Source organism: Rhipicephalus sanguineus, chromosome 6, assembly GCF_013339695.2.
Source record: "Rhipicephalus sanguineus isolate Rsan-2018 chromosome 6, BIME_Rsan_1.4, whole genome shotgun sequence".
Taxonomy (NCBI): Eukaryota; Metazoa; Arthropoda; class Arachnida; order Ixodida; family Ixodidae; genus Rhipicephalus; species Rhipicephalus sanguineus.
In genome coordinates, this window is record NC_051181.1 from 46,609,368 (window position 1) to 46,623,437 (window position 14,070).

Sequence of the window (14,070 nt, forward strand, 5' to 3'; positions counted from 1 at the left end):
ACACTCTGTGGCAACATTCAGTTTGTGGGGAAGCTGCTTTTTGGAACCGCAAATTGCAAAAAAATATTTGATATTTTGAAAATCTTATTTTTGGATTCTGCCACTACTGGTGCATAGCCTGAACAATTTTCATGCATCCTAGATCATTGTTTTAGCCATACCGGCATTTCAACGCGATAGTGTTGAAGAGCTTTCGCAGAAGTCCCGCCGTTGGCACTGGTGTTGGCATCGTTGCTTATGAGTAAAAGTCTGGTTTGTCCGCATGTGAAAAATAGCGATTGATGTAAATAATAAAAAATCCGGCAGATTCCACGCATTCTGTAAATTATTATTATTATTTGGTTTGAATACATAGAAAACACGAAGACACAGAGGAAATAGGGAGGGAACAGGCTGACAACTGCCACCTAAAGGGGCACAACGCCTGCCTGCTCATTTGGGAAAGGGGAAACATTGGGGAAAGGAAGATAGGGGGGAAAGAAAAAGGAAAGAAAATAGGTAAGAAAAAAAAACAAATAACACAGACGTAAACACGAATAAGTGGTCACAAGGAAAATTGTCTATACGCGCGAGGCCAAATCGGTGTTTTTTAAGAAAGTAAGTAGTGCTCGATGGGCCTGGTCACGCCGAGCAGCACAACCCCTCGGGAACAGGCAATCATCAAGGTTCGTACACTTGAGACCAATAAGTCCATATTCCTTGATGAGCAGTGCTCGCTGCATAACAAATGCGGGACACTCAAAAATTATGTGTTCTAGTGTCAATTTCATGCAAAACAGTCAACGAGCACCCTATGGTGGATATTTCTCTTTGAGCCAAACGTTACAAGGCATATACAGTCAACTGCCGATTTTTTGGACGCCCGATTTTCTGGACAGGCTCGAAAATTCGGACGCTTTCGCGGCACTGTCACCAGCCCCATAGATGTCAATGTATTAGAACGTCCAAAATTTCGGACGCTGAAGCTATTCCGCGTCCGATTTTTTGGACTTTCTGCCCAAATTGCAGGTCCGAAAGGCATTATTTGAAGCCTCCACCTCTGCCGTGTCTATCATCTCGTAGGTTCGAACCAGCGCTTTCGCGAGTCGATCGGTTTGAGACAGTAGCAGAGTCCGAAAGTCAGCTTTGCCGCAATGCCGAAGCGTTATGGGGTGAAGCAGACCAAAAATTCAAAGGGGCCGCTCTCGCGGTGCCGTGCGGCAGTGTTGCGCATAAGCAGCGGAAATGCACGTAGGCGTGATGGTGGCAGCTGGCAAACGTGCCAGTACGGCTTAATCGCTGAAAACCCTTACGATAAGCATCTTCAGTTAACTGCTCGGTAGTGCACGTGGCCTAGCGCTGTTGCATGCGCACTGCATGCATTTAATAGGCGATAACCCAAATGCGCCGTGCCGCCATTCCTGCTGCCTCTTTGTGCGAGACCGCTAAGTGCGTCGCATAGACGCGTTGCCTTCACGGACCAAACCAGCTCGCCATTGCCACGCCCGTGTGTGGTCAGGAACTAAGTGCGCATCACGAACCCTTTCATGATAAGTGCGTGCGTACGATACAGCAACAGTAAAGTGACAGCGTCAGCTTAGTTGGCGATGTGCTGCACACAACTAGAAACGATCAGTTCGACACGGCAGCAAATGCTGCGTATCGGCGGCGATTCGGCGATGTGTGTGCGCATCGTTTGCATACGCACACGCATCGGGGAAAGCCGGACGAGTCGTCCGCTCTTCCGCCACAGTCTTTGTGTTCCGCGCCATTGTTTACAAACGCTTCATGCGAGATGGCCGTAATCTATTCCGCGCTTTGCTGTTATCAGCGGCGCTCATCACGAGATGCAAAAGTGGCGGTTGGCACCTACGTAGTTAAGCGGGGTTCGCGGCAGGTACCGAATGTATTTGCGAGAGCCTGGGCGCGCACCAAAATGCCTGATAATTGTACTGGGAGGCATTAAAGCTATTTCGGACATGGCTGTGGTGATTTGACCGCTTGAATGGAATAAATAAAAAAGCATGAATTTGTTTTTTCGGACGATTTCGCGGTCCCTAGGGAGTCCGAAAAATCGGACGTTGACTGTATTGTACAGTACAGTAAAAGCTTCTTAATTCTGATTTCACGGGACCAAAAAAAAAGTCCAAGTTAACCGAATGACAATTTCGAAAATATCAAAAAAACAATAAATAAATGTCTGTTATGTCAATACACTTTCATTTTCTTCATGAATACTTAAATCCTGTACTTTGCATAAGAGCAGTGTAAGAGCTGCAATTTTCGCCATTCGGGACATTCGCAATGTGACTGCAGCTCAAGACCCCTTTAATTAATCCAAAATGTAGCTACCGACATTACGGTACGGTTCGTGCTGATGGCGACGCAGACTGCGCTGCCTCGTTTTGGTTGTCCGCCAGAGCCCTTTTCTCTCCTTTGCATCATGCATTTGCGGCGCTTCGCGATAGGCACACTCCCAGAATCATCTGAATTAACGGGGTTGTGGCTAAATGGGACCGAATGAATGACAGTTTGATGCCATTAAACAATTAATATTCTTTCTGAGACCAGAGAACTCGTCTGAATGATCAGATTTTCCGAATTAACGGCACGGTTGAGGTGCTGACTGAGAAGCTAAGCCTAGCTAGTGAACAAGAAGGCGGTGTGAACGAGGCGCAATTACGTTATCGTGTCCTACTCTTGAAAGCGAAGCTCAAGTGTCCTCAAGTTTTATGTCACATCAGCATCAGCGTAGAGTCGCATCAATAAAGTTCAGTTTTTTTTTATATTTTCTCATTTGATTTTTGCATGGCTTTACAATATTCTGACAAGGTTTTCTCAGCTTGGGCATGCTCAGTTTTGATCATTCTTGCTCAGTTTTGATCATTCTTGTCATTCTGATAAGCTCAATGATTAGAAAATGCGATAGGGCACCACATATTACTTTGGGAACTTATCAATTTTTAGAAAGGTGAAACAAGGAAACTGATTTTTCACAGTTATTCAAATGGGAATTTTGAAGCTTCATAATTTTTGTTATAGGAAAGCTAGGGCGACAAAATTACACTGATTGCACTCCTTGACATTTGTGAAGTCTTGTGACATTTAATTCAGCAAGATACATGCAGATAGTTTAGTAAAAACGTGATCAAATGACGTGCTCATAAATAGTTAATTTCAAAATTAATAGTATAGCGTACATAGAAGTCCAGTTCATATTTGACATCAGCACATGAAAACACATCATCACTGATGTTTTCACCATCCTAGACTAAATAGTAAGACTTATTGTCTAAAAACTAACTACACAGGTATGTTGACCCGTCCTCGCGTGTATGTTGTATGCCTTTGGTTGTTCGGTAAACACTGCTAATAGTGGCTACAAGGGAACATGGCAGCACCCACACAGATGTCACCACCCGCTTTGATTCAAACTCATGCTTGCTACTTGCCAACTGCCCTGACAGCAATAAATAAATGGTGAAAATGAGCCATTTCTTTGTCATCTTAGTCATAGGACAAAGCACCAAGTTTTTCTTTTCGTTTTTAGTAAGATTAACTGTTTGTTCAGCCACGCCTGTGAAGCCTAAAACACCGAGAATTTGATAGCGGCTCTTGGAAACAGGGCTACATAGTCACGAATACATTACTGTTGAAGTGTTGGGGCACAAATATAAAGAAATGCAAGCATGAATTCAAAACTTACAAAACCCACACAGTGTGTACACGACTACGGCTTGATAAAGTCGTGATGGAAGGCATTTACTTCAGGCGGTGCCGTCTTGTGGTTTTTTTTCCACTGCTGCCACCTGCTCACCTTTACTCGCCCAATACCTGTCTGCAGATGCCACGAAGGGACTGAGCAGATGATGTGGCATGGCTAAATAGATCTCAAGGGATTTTCGCCAATCCTATTGGCTAAGCAGTTCTACAGCCTCCACACTGCTGATAAGAACTTCTGAGATGTAGTATAGATGCCTTGGCAGTTGCTTTCAAGGAGGAACTTGCAATACAGTCAAACCCGGGTATATCGAACTCGCCAAAAAACGTTTATGAGTTCGATATATGGCATCATTCGATATAGGCCCGCTATAGGATTTTGACACAAAGGCACATAACAATAAGAAAAGTACTTTATTAATATGGTGGCTTACTTGCGTGCCCTACTTTGGAACAAGATAGTCCTGGATTTTCTTCTGTGTCAACGACTTCGCTGCCTGCGACAGCACGCATGCCTCCATGTCCAACGAGTCGGAGCAGCTGAGGCCGCAACCTTCCACATTCACGCAATAGCGCCGGACCAACGCAAGTGCACTAATCACTTCGGAGGATGTAGGCAATGGGCTATCGTCAATTTCCTTATTGCTGTCGCTTTGGCTCGTGGTCGGCACGACGTCTGCAACGTAGTCCTCATCTTGTAGCTCACCCATGATGGCGACATCATCGTCCGCACTGACGAAGTCGTCGAATGTCGATCCATCGATAGCTCCCGGGAACTCTGCCAGCTCGCTCCAAACTTCGGTGGAAACACCTGTGGTGTCTTCAGTGCTGTCATCGGAATTTGGGGTGTCATCACCAGGCATGCGGAAGCCGGCATGCCTAAAGCAGTTCTGGATCGTCTCCTTCGTGACATCTGCCCACGATCTACTCAACATAGAAAGAGCTCCGAGCAAGTCGATCTTAAGCTCCCTGCCGACACGAAGGTTCTGCAGCAGCCTCTCCACCAGGCGCTTCCGATAGCCGGCTTTCAGTGCGCATATAACGCCTTGATCCAGTGGTTGCAGTACAGACGTAGTGTTTGGGGGCAAAAAACGCAGCTCGATGTTGCTGAAGATCGTACTGCAGTGGTGCGATGAACAATTGTCCACGAGCAGGCACACCTTGCGATTTTCGCCTACCAAATCATCATTCCACGACGATAGCCACCTGCCGAAAAGCTCCCCGGTCATCCACGCTTTTGAGTTTGCTCGGTAGGTAACTGGAAGCGACAGCGCATTTCGAAAACATCGTGGTGCCGTGCTTTTCCCGATAACCGGAGGTCGAAGCTTTTTCGATCCGTCTAAATTAGCTGCCAACAGCACGGACACACGAGCTTTGTTTGCCTTGCCGCCACAAGTCTTGTCGCCACGACACGCAAGTGTCTTGTTTGGCAACATTTGCCAAAATAGAGCGGTTTCATCCGCATTGAAGATATCTTGGGCTTGATATCTTGCTGCGATATCTCGCCAGTTTTCCTCGAACCATTTGTCTACGCTGTCCAGGTCCGCTGCTCTGCTTTCACCTGTAACAGCTTTGCCAACGATGTCGTGTCGTTCTTTGAACCGTTGGAGCCACCCTGAACCGCCTTGGAAATCGTTCCTGCCAAGCAGGAAAGCAAGGTCCTTGGCTTTCTGCTCAATTATAGGGCCGGACACCGGGATGTTTCGTGACCGAACGTCCACAAACCATTTGTAAACGGCCGCTTCAACATCTTTGTACACAGCAGTGCGCACACGTCGGGCGCCACGAGCACCTGGCCTTTTGTCCGACTTGGCCCTGATGTCTGCCTTGTTCTTCAGGATAGTACTCAAGGTGCTCTTTGGAATTTTGTACGCGGCGGCAACGTCGGACTTTTTTTCACCGCACTCGACCCGATTTATGATTTCGAGTTTCGCGGAGAACGGCAAATTCTGCCTCTTTGCACAAGCCATGACGACAGCGCGCCAATAAAGTTCACAGAGCACCAACAGGCAACACCACCAGCACGGACCACGCTGAATGAGGACTCGAGGAAAACAGGCAGCAGCAGGCACACAAGCATAAAGAAAAAAAAATGGCGCTCACTTCTACCGCCTCCGCGTCTCGGAGAAAGCACGACGGCCTCTGATTGGCTGTAAGCGCTGCGAGCGGGCCAGGATCATTTCTTGCAGGGGGGTGTTCGCCCGTGCACAACTGGGTCTAAACCACGTTTTCTAGGGTGGCGCCGGCAGTTTTCCCCGCCACCGCGAGGGAAAGCCAACTTGCTGGGGCACTTTTGAGGCACATGGAGTTTGATATATCGGTTGTCGTTGCTATTTTCGTTCGATGTAACAGTAACTTTTGCTATATATTCTCAACGTAAATTTACCGTGTTTAGAAATTGTTCGATATACGGGATAATTTGATATAAACGGGTTCGATATAGTCGGGCTCGACTGTAATACATAAGACCGACAAGCAACTTTTCACTCTCACGTTGTTTAACATTGTAATGCACACATCAACACATTAACGGTACCATGTGCCTTACATGGTGTCTTCATGCATACAAGGTGTCACTTGTACAGTAGTTTGATTTCCCTCTAAAGAAGGAAAACAACACATTCCACTTTTGCTTTAGCTTGGCCTTCAACATACCGCAGCAAGATAGCGAGTTGGGCTAGTTTAGTTTTCCAGACATGGTTTACGTCCATGTTTGGAAAATTAGGTTGAAGTGCAATGAAAAAAACGTGGACAGTAGAAGTGGACAGGACAGCGCTTACACTAACAACTGATTCTTTATTAGTGAGAAGAAGGCATATAAAGCTGATACATGATTCCTCACACGTGCGTAACAGAGCAGGGCGCAACAGAAAGGCATTCGTGTCGGGATTATACCACAAAAAAAATTTTTTTTAACACGGGCCGTTACACCGTGTTTAATGAAACCGAGGTCATTTTTCGGCATAAGGATTAGCTGACCCGCGAGACAGTGGAATCGTACCATATCCGGAAGAGGGGACATGACTGTTAGTCAAGCCGCGATTGTGCTGCGTGATAAGGAATACGCGTATCTAGGTACGTAGTGCTTGTGGTATCTCTTAAATGACATGTAACACGGGAGAGGGTGGTGAGTGAGAAGAAACAACAATTCTTGCGGTAATCCCGACACGAATGCCTTTTTGTAGCGCCCTGCTCTGTTACGCACGTGTGAGAAATCATGTATCAGCTTTGTATGCCTTCTTCTGACTATTAAAGAATCAGTTGTGAGTGTAAGCGCTGTCCTGCCCACTTCTACTGTCCACGTTTTTTTCATTGCACTTCAACCTAATTTTCCAAACTTCATCATACCATTTGTAATGCAGGGGTGCGACAGCTGCGCATAGTGAGTATTTTTTATACAATTCCATCTTTTGCTGTGCCAAGCTGCTCCAAAACAGCCACCATATAGTTTCTCACAATAATACCTAGAGGGAAACCTGGCGCCACCGTGTATGCAAATTTAAGGGGCGCCGTTGCCGCGATGGGAATCGGGGTGCTTGTGTTGGCTGGTGTTGAGCAGAGGCTTCGGCTAAAATGCGGATACGACTGCGCAAATAAAGCTTCTCTAAAACAGAACTTTTATAACCGGATCTTATTCACGCGTGTTGTAGAGAAGCATTGGAACACTGTAATGGGCCGTCCTCTCGAGCACCTTCTAGTGGGTCGCCCTCTTCGCCTCTTCTCGGGGAGCACGCCCCTCGTGCTCGTGCTCGTGAGAGTCTGCGAGGTTGCGCTCCGTCGTGACTGTCGTCTCTGTGCATCGTCGCCGTCAATCGCGCCGTCAATAAACACCTTTACAAAGTGGTGGAGAGTGCTGTACCGTCACCACAACTTCGGTCTCCATTCGATGCCCCTGGAGCTACGATCCCGTACCGTACCATCTACCACGCCGCAAGACGCCGCTCAGCAAACGCCGCCTCTTGCCCCGACCGCTTGTCCCGGTGTCCCTCGCATCCGCGACCCTCCTATCTTCACCGGCGCGGATGGCACCGACGTGGAGGACTGGCTCGCGATTTACGAACGGGTGAGTGTTCCGAATAAATGGGACGAAGCAGGCAAGCTCAGCAACTTGGTTTTCTACCTCGCGGGTGTGGCAGGCATGTGGTACAACAACCATGCATCCGACTTCCCGACGTGGTCCGATTTCAAGACCGCCATCGTCGACGTGTTTGGGCGCCCTGCCGTTCGGAAGCTCCAAGCCGAACACCGTTTACGTGAACGAGCTCAGCAGGCAGGTGAGTCGTTCACGAGCTACATTGAAGACATCCTTGACCTGTGCAAGAAAGCCGACGCGAGCATGTCGGAGTCTGACCGAATCAGGAATATTATGAAGGGTATCGACGACGATGCCTTCACGATGCTGCTGGCCAAAAACCCACGCACAGTGGCAGAGGTCATTACGCTGTGCCAAAGCTACGAGGAGCTGCGCCGGCAGCGCTTGATGACCCGTCGATCGCCATCACGCAATGCTGATCTCGCGGGCTTGTCCGCCATTGCTGACCACTCCACCTTGCTCGCCGAAATCAAGTCGTTCGTGCGTGAGGAAATTGCCCGCCAGGTCTCTCTACTGGCTTTCGCTCCACCGCAGCATGTTGACCAGCCGCCAACTACACTTCTGCCTCCCCTCCGCCGGGCGATTCAGCAAGAAATCGCGGAGGTCATTCCTGAATACCACCAGCCGCCTCCAGTGCCTGCGCCACTAAGCTACGCGCAAGCTGTAGCCAAGCCGCCCCCAGCGATTCCTGTGGCTGGCCCGCGGAGTTACGCCGAAGCCGTCGTCGGACCACAGGCCTTCGACGCGGCTGTGCCGCCTACATACGTCGACGTAGTCCCCAGGCCCCGACTGCTGCCCACAATGCACCCATATCAGCAGCCGCCTCGTCCATCCCGTTCTGCGACATGGATGGGACCCGCGAACCGCTGGCGCACTTCCGACAACCGCCCCATCTGTTTTGCGTGCGGTTGCGCCGGTCACGTCGCACGCTACTGCAATCGCGTACAGCCGCCTCGGGTCGCGTCAACGCTCACCAGCCCATCAAGCCACCCTTATTATGACCAAGCGCCGCCTATGTCGCCGACGTCCCGCCCTGCACCATCTACCCGCCGTTCACCGTCTCCACGACGTCGCTCACTGTCGCCGATGCGGCCACGTCCGGTCTCACGCGACCAGGAAAACTAGTCGTCGCAGTCCACGAGGCAAGGGCTGCGACGTTATCGAACTGCGAAAGCCCTCAGCGAAGCCCCTCGAACGTGATAGACGTGTTTGTGGACGGCGTTCGCGCATCTGCCCTTATCGACACTGGAGCCGCCGTATCCGTTATGGACGCCAAATTTAGCCGATTACTGTGAAAAGTGACGACGCCGCTTTCTGGGCTCTCCCTCCGTACAGCCGACGCCCAAAGTATTAACCCTACAGCGGTGTGCACAGCCCGCGTCATTATTCAAGATGCTCTGTACGCCGTCGAATTGATCATAATTCCTGCCTGCTCTCACGACGTCATCCTAGGATGGGATTTTCTCTCCCGCCACGACGCCGTCATTCATTGCGCACCAGCCGAAATAGAGCTCTCACCATTCGCTGATTTGACGCCGGCAGACGGTCCGTCGGCTGCGCGCAAGGTCCTTGTCAAAGACGACACCAAGGTGCCTGCAAACTCGTCAACGGCGGTGTCAGTGTACTGCGCCAGTCTCTCCGACGCCGTTGCACTTCTCTCACCATCTGACCGTGTTTGCACGAGAAAAGGCTTGCTGGTGCCTTTCGCGACCGTGCAAGTCACTCAGGGCAGCACGTCAATTTTTGTTATCAACCCATCTCAGTACAGTGTTATGTTGCTGCGAGGGGAATGTCTCGGCAGCCTGGAACCCCTCGAAGACGCACAAGTCATGGACGAACCAGAAGAAATGCGCTGCCACAGTTCCAGTACGCTCGGCGCTGTTTCGACGTCTGGTTCATCACCCGCTGATGTATTTGGTTCCTCCATTGCTGACGACCTTACGCCGGTCCAGCGTTCCCAGCTTCTGGGCCTGTTGGAAGAATTTCGCTCTTCTTTCGATGTCGCTCAAAGTTCTCTAGGCCGCACGTCCGCCGTTACGCATCGCATCGACACTGGCGCCCAGCCGCCACTGCGGCAACGTCCATATCGCGTATCTCCCACAGAACGCCGTGTAATCAACGAGCAAGTTGACGACATGCTTCGACGCGACGTTATTCGACCTTCTAACAGCCCCTGGGCGTCTCCTGTCGTTCTTGTTGCGAAGAAGGACGGTTCCGTGCGGTTCTGTGTGGACTACCGACGACTCAACAAGATCACTCGTAAGGACGTGTATCCACTACCGCGAATAGACGACGCGATTGACAGCCTGCAAGGAGCCGAATTCTTTTCATCTCTCGATTTGCGCTCAGGGTACTGGCAAGTACCTATGGCTGATGACGCTCGACCGAAGACCGCCTTTGTCACGCCCGACGGCTTGTACGAATTCAACGTCATGCCATTTGGGCTGTGTAATGCGCCCGCGACCTTTGAGCGCATGATGGATACCGTTCTGCGCAACCTGAAATGGCACACATGTTTGTGCTACCTCGACGACGTTGTTGTTTTCGCTCCGGACTTCTCCACGCATCTCCAACACCTGCGGCATGTTTTGACGCGTTTGAGCGACGCCGGTCTACAACTGAATCTAAAAAAGTGCCGATTTGCAGCACGGCAGCTGACCATACTCGGTTACGTCGTGTCCAAGGACGGCATTCTCCCTGATCCAGCCAAGCTTCGGGCCGTGACCGAGTTCCCCAAACCTACGTCCGTCAAAGAACTGCGCAGTTTCGTAGGACTGTGTTCCTACTTTCGGCGCTTCATTCGAAATTTTGCGACTATCATATCACCGCTGACGAAGCTCCTCGGAAGTAACGGGCCCCTCAATTCGTGGTCGTCAGAGTGCGACGACGCTTTCGCGAAGCTCCGTCGTTTGTTGACGTCGCCTCCCATACTACGCCACTACGACCCTACGGCCCCTACAGAGGTACACACAGACGCCAGCGGTGTTGGCCTTGGCGCTGTCCTTGCGCAGCGCAAAGCAGGGTTCCCTGAATATGTCGTGGCATATGCAAGTCGTACGCTCACCAAAGCCGAGACCAATTACACCGTCACCGAAAAGGAATGCCTGGCGATCATCTGGGCCCTTACGAAGTTCCGACCTTATTTGTATGGTCGCCCATTTGATGTCATCACCGACCACCATGCACTCTGCTGGTTGTCATCATTGAAGGATCCATCAGGCCGCCTCGCCCGCTGGGCACTTCGCCTGCAGGACTACGATATCCGCGTGCTGTACCGCAACGGACGCCAGCATGCTGACGCCGACGCACTCTCGCGCTCCCCCTTGCCTGACGACAATACCCACAGCTCAATGTCTCACAATGCCGTTTCTTCCATCGACATTCACACTATTGCTACCGAACAGCGGAAGGATGAATGGATCGCTTCACTGATAGACTTGCTCACTGATCCATCGGCAACACCATCCACTCGCGCGTTGCGTCGTCAAGCCCACCATTTCGCCATTCGCGACGACCTCCTTCACCGACGCAATTACAACGCAGACGGCCGCCAGTGGCTGCTAGTAATACCCCGCAGTCTGTGTTCTGACATATGCGAATCGTTCCACGCTGATCCGCAGTGTGCGCACTCTGGTGTATCGAAAACATACCACCGCATTCGCCAACGGTACTTTTGGCGAGGCATGTACCGCTACGTGCAGAAGTTCGTTCGCTCCTGCATCGATTGTCAGCGCCGCAAAACTTCAACGCACCTGTCGCCGGTGGGTCTGCAACCTCTACCTTGCCCTGACCGACCGTTTGGGCGCGTTGGCATCGATTTGTATGGGCCACTTCCTCTGACGTCGGCTGGTAACCGCTGGGCTATCGTCGCTGTAGACCACCTTACGCGATACGCCGAAACTGCCGCCCTCCCAGTGGCTACAGCGCGCGATGTAGCCTCCTTCCTGCTCCGCCGGTTCATGCTGCGCCACGGTCCACCCCAGGAGCTGCTGAGCGATCGAGGCCGTGTCTTCCTGTCGGAAGTCGTCGAAGCCATCCTCAAAGAGTGCAACGTTGTTCACCGCAAAACTACTGCTTACCACCCACAGACGAATGGGCTCACGGAACGCTTTAACCGCACGCTCGGCGACATGCTCTCGATGTACGTCGCCGCCGATCACACAAATTGGGATTCCATTCTGCCTTTCGTCACCTACGCCTACAATACCGCACCTCAAAGCACCACTGGTTTCTCACCATTTTTCTTATTGTATGGCAGGCACCCGTCGCACACCATCGACACAATCCTTCCATACAAGCCGGATCGATCTGAGCGTGCGCCTATTTCTGCCACAGCCAGACTTGCTGAGGAGTGTCGCGAGCTTGCCAGAACCTTTACTACGCATGACCAAGAGCGGCAGAAGAGCATCCGCGGTGAGACCAACACTTCTGCACCCACGTTCCTACCTGGAGCGCTCGTATGGCTCTCGGTCCCTACCATTGCAACTGGCCTCTCTTCCAAACTACAGCCCAAATACGAAGGCCCCTACCGTGTCGTCGAACGCACATCCCCGGTCAACTACCTGATTGAACCCATTGAACCATCTTCGGACATGCGCCGTCGAGGGCGCGACATTGTCAACGTGGAGCGCCTCAAGCCCTACCATGACCCGCTCATAGTGACCAGCTGTTAGGTCGCCAGAGGACTCCCTTTTCTTACCCGGGGTAATTGTAGAGAAGCATTGGAACACTGTAATGGGCCGTCCTCTCGAGCACCTTCTAGTGGGTCGCCCTCTTCGCCTCTTCTCGGGGAGCACGCCCCTCGTGCTCATGCTCGTGAGAGTCTGCGAGGTTGCGCTCCGTCGTGACTGTCGTCTCTGTGCATCGTCGCCGTCAATCGCGCCGCCAATAAACACCTTTACAGTGTTATATTCTAGAATAAATGTCCACTGACCTGTACGGCATAACTAAATGGCGAAAAAACAGAACAGACGACAAAAAGTCGCAGAGTGAACGCTGGCATATTCTGCCTGGTTAGCGGCCATTCGTTGCCTATTTCGCTTCATAAAATAGTGTATCGACGTAGAAGTTCTCGAAGTTAAAGAAACCTCGTTTTTGTGCAATGATAAAAAAGAAATGGCTTACTACTAGGGGTGTGCGAATATCAAATTGTTCGAATACGAATCGAATACGAATATCCACCTTCGAATATCGAATCGAATATCGAATATCAAAGAAAAAATGCCTCCACAACAACAACATTTTATTTAAGATGTAGCTGTTTGAAAAAAAAAAAAAACATTAACAGCCTGACTGGCAACACAACATACACTGCTATCTCCAGAACACAAATGTCCAGGCTAGCACAATGCACATCACAACACAAGCAAATATCACGGCACAATGAAAGTAATGACTACATGTTATCTTGAAGAAATATGAGTTGCTCCACATGATCAGGCAGCAGGCGCTCCCTTCTAACAGAGACAACACCCCCCCCCCCTGCCACTGAAAAGGCACGCTCGCTTGGAACAGAAGTGGCTGGTATAGGGAGGTACATGGGGCAAAGCTTTGCCAGACTGGGGTATCTGAAGGTGCCTACAGTCCGCCACCAGTCACATGGGTCACTGTCTTTCTTCAGAAGTGGTCCCGCATAGTGAACAAGTGGTAGTGCGGCACGTTACGGCCGCATAATATTGAAAATGTATGGTTACATGATCGCCAACAGCGCTGCACGTTGGAGATGCACCAGCAATAAATCATACGTATTGGGGCGCTCGTCGCAGGCAGATATCGTGCCTCCGTGTACTTACGATGTTTATCGCTCCTCTCGGCAACGTTTTTAGCTTACAAACGCAGCAGAAATGTGGAAGACGAGCTATTTTATGCATGATAATGGAATCGCATATTCGAAGTTATCGAATATTCGAAACATTTCGAATACACGATTTTCGAATCGAATACGAATATTTCGAATGTAATATGCAACGAATATTCAAAACTTTCGAATATTCGCACACCCCTACTTACTACGTGTTTCTTCAGTACTACTACGAAGTCAACTATTTTGACGCAAGGAAGGCACTGAAGCCAGATGCGTCTTTGAGGTGTCCGGGCTTTTCCCGGACGATGGCAATGCGAGCAAAGTCTCACATATCCCAGCATTTCCATGTGTACAACAGCTCAAAGCGCTACTTTTCCCTCTAGGTAACTGTAGGAAACTCTGCGGCCGAACCCGCCTGGGCACCGCCATTTTGATTTGACTTTTGACAGTCTTGGCCGGGCTTGGCTAACAAACT

At 50.4% G+C, this 14,070-nt stretch overlaps 1 protein-coding gene across 2 annotated transcripts in view; it reads left to right on the top strand.

Moving 5' to 3' along the window:
- Positions 1 to 14,070, top strand: part of LOC119395753 (dystroglycan 1) — a 49,632-nt gene that overhangs the window by 12,984 nt on the left and 22,578 nt on the right. The gene's annotated exons all lie outside the window — the stretch shown is intronic.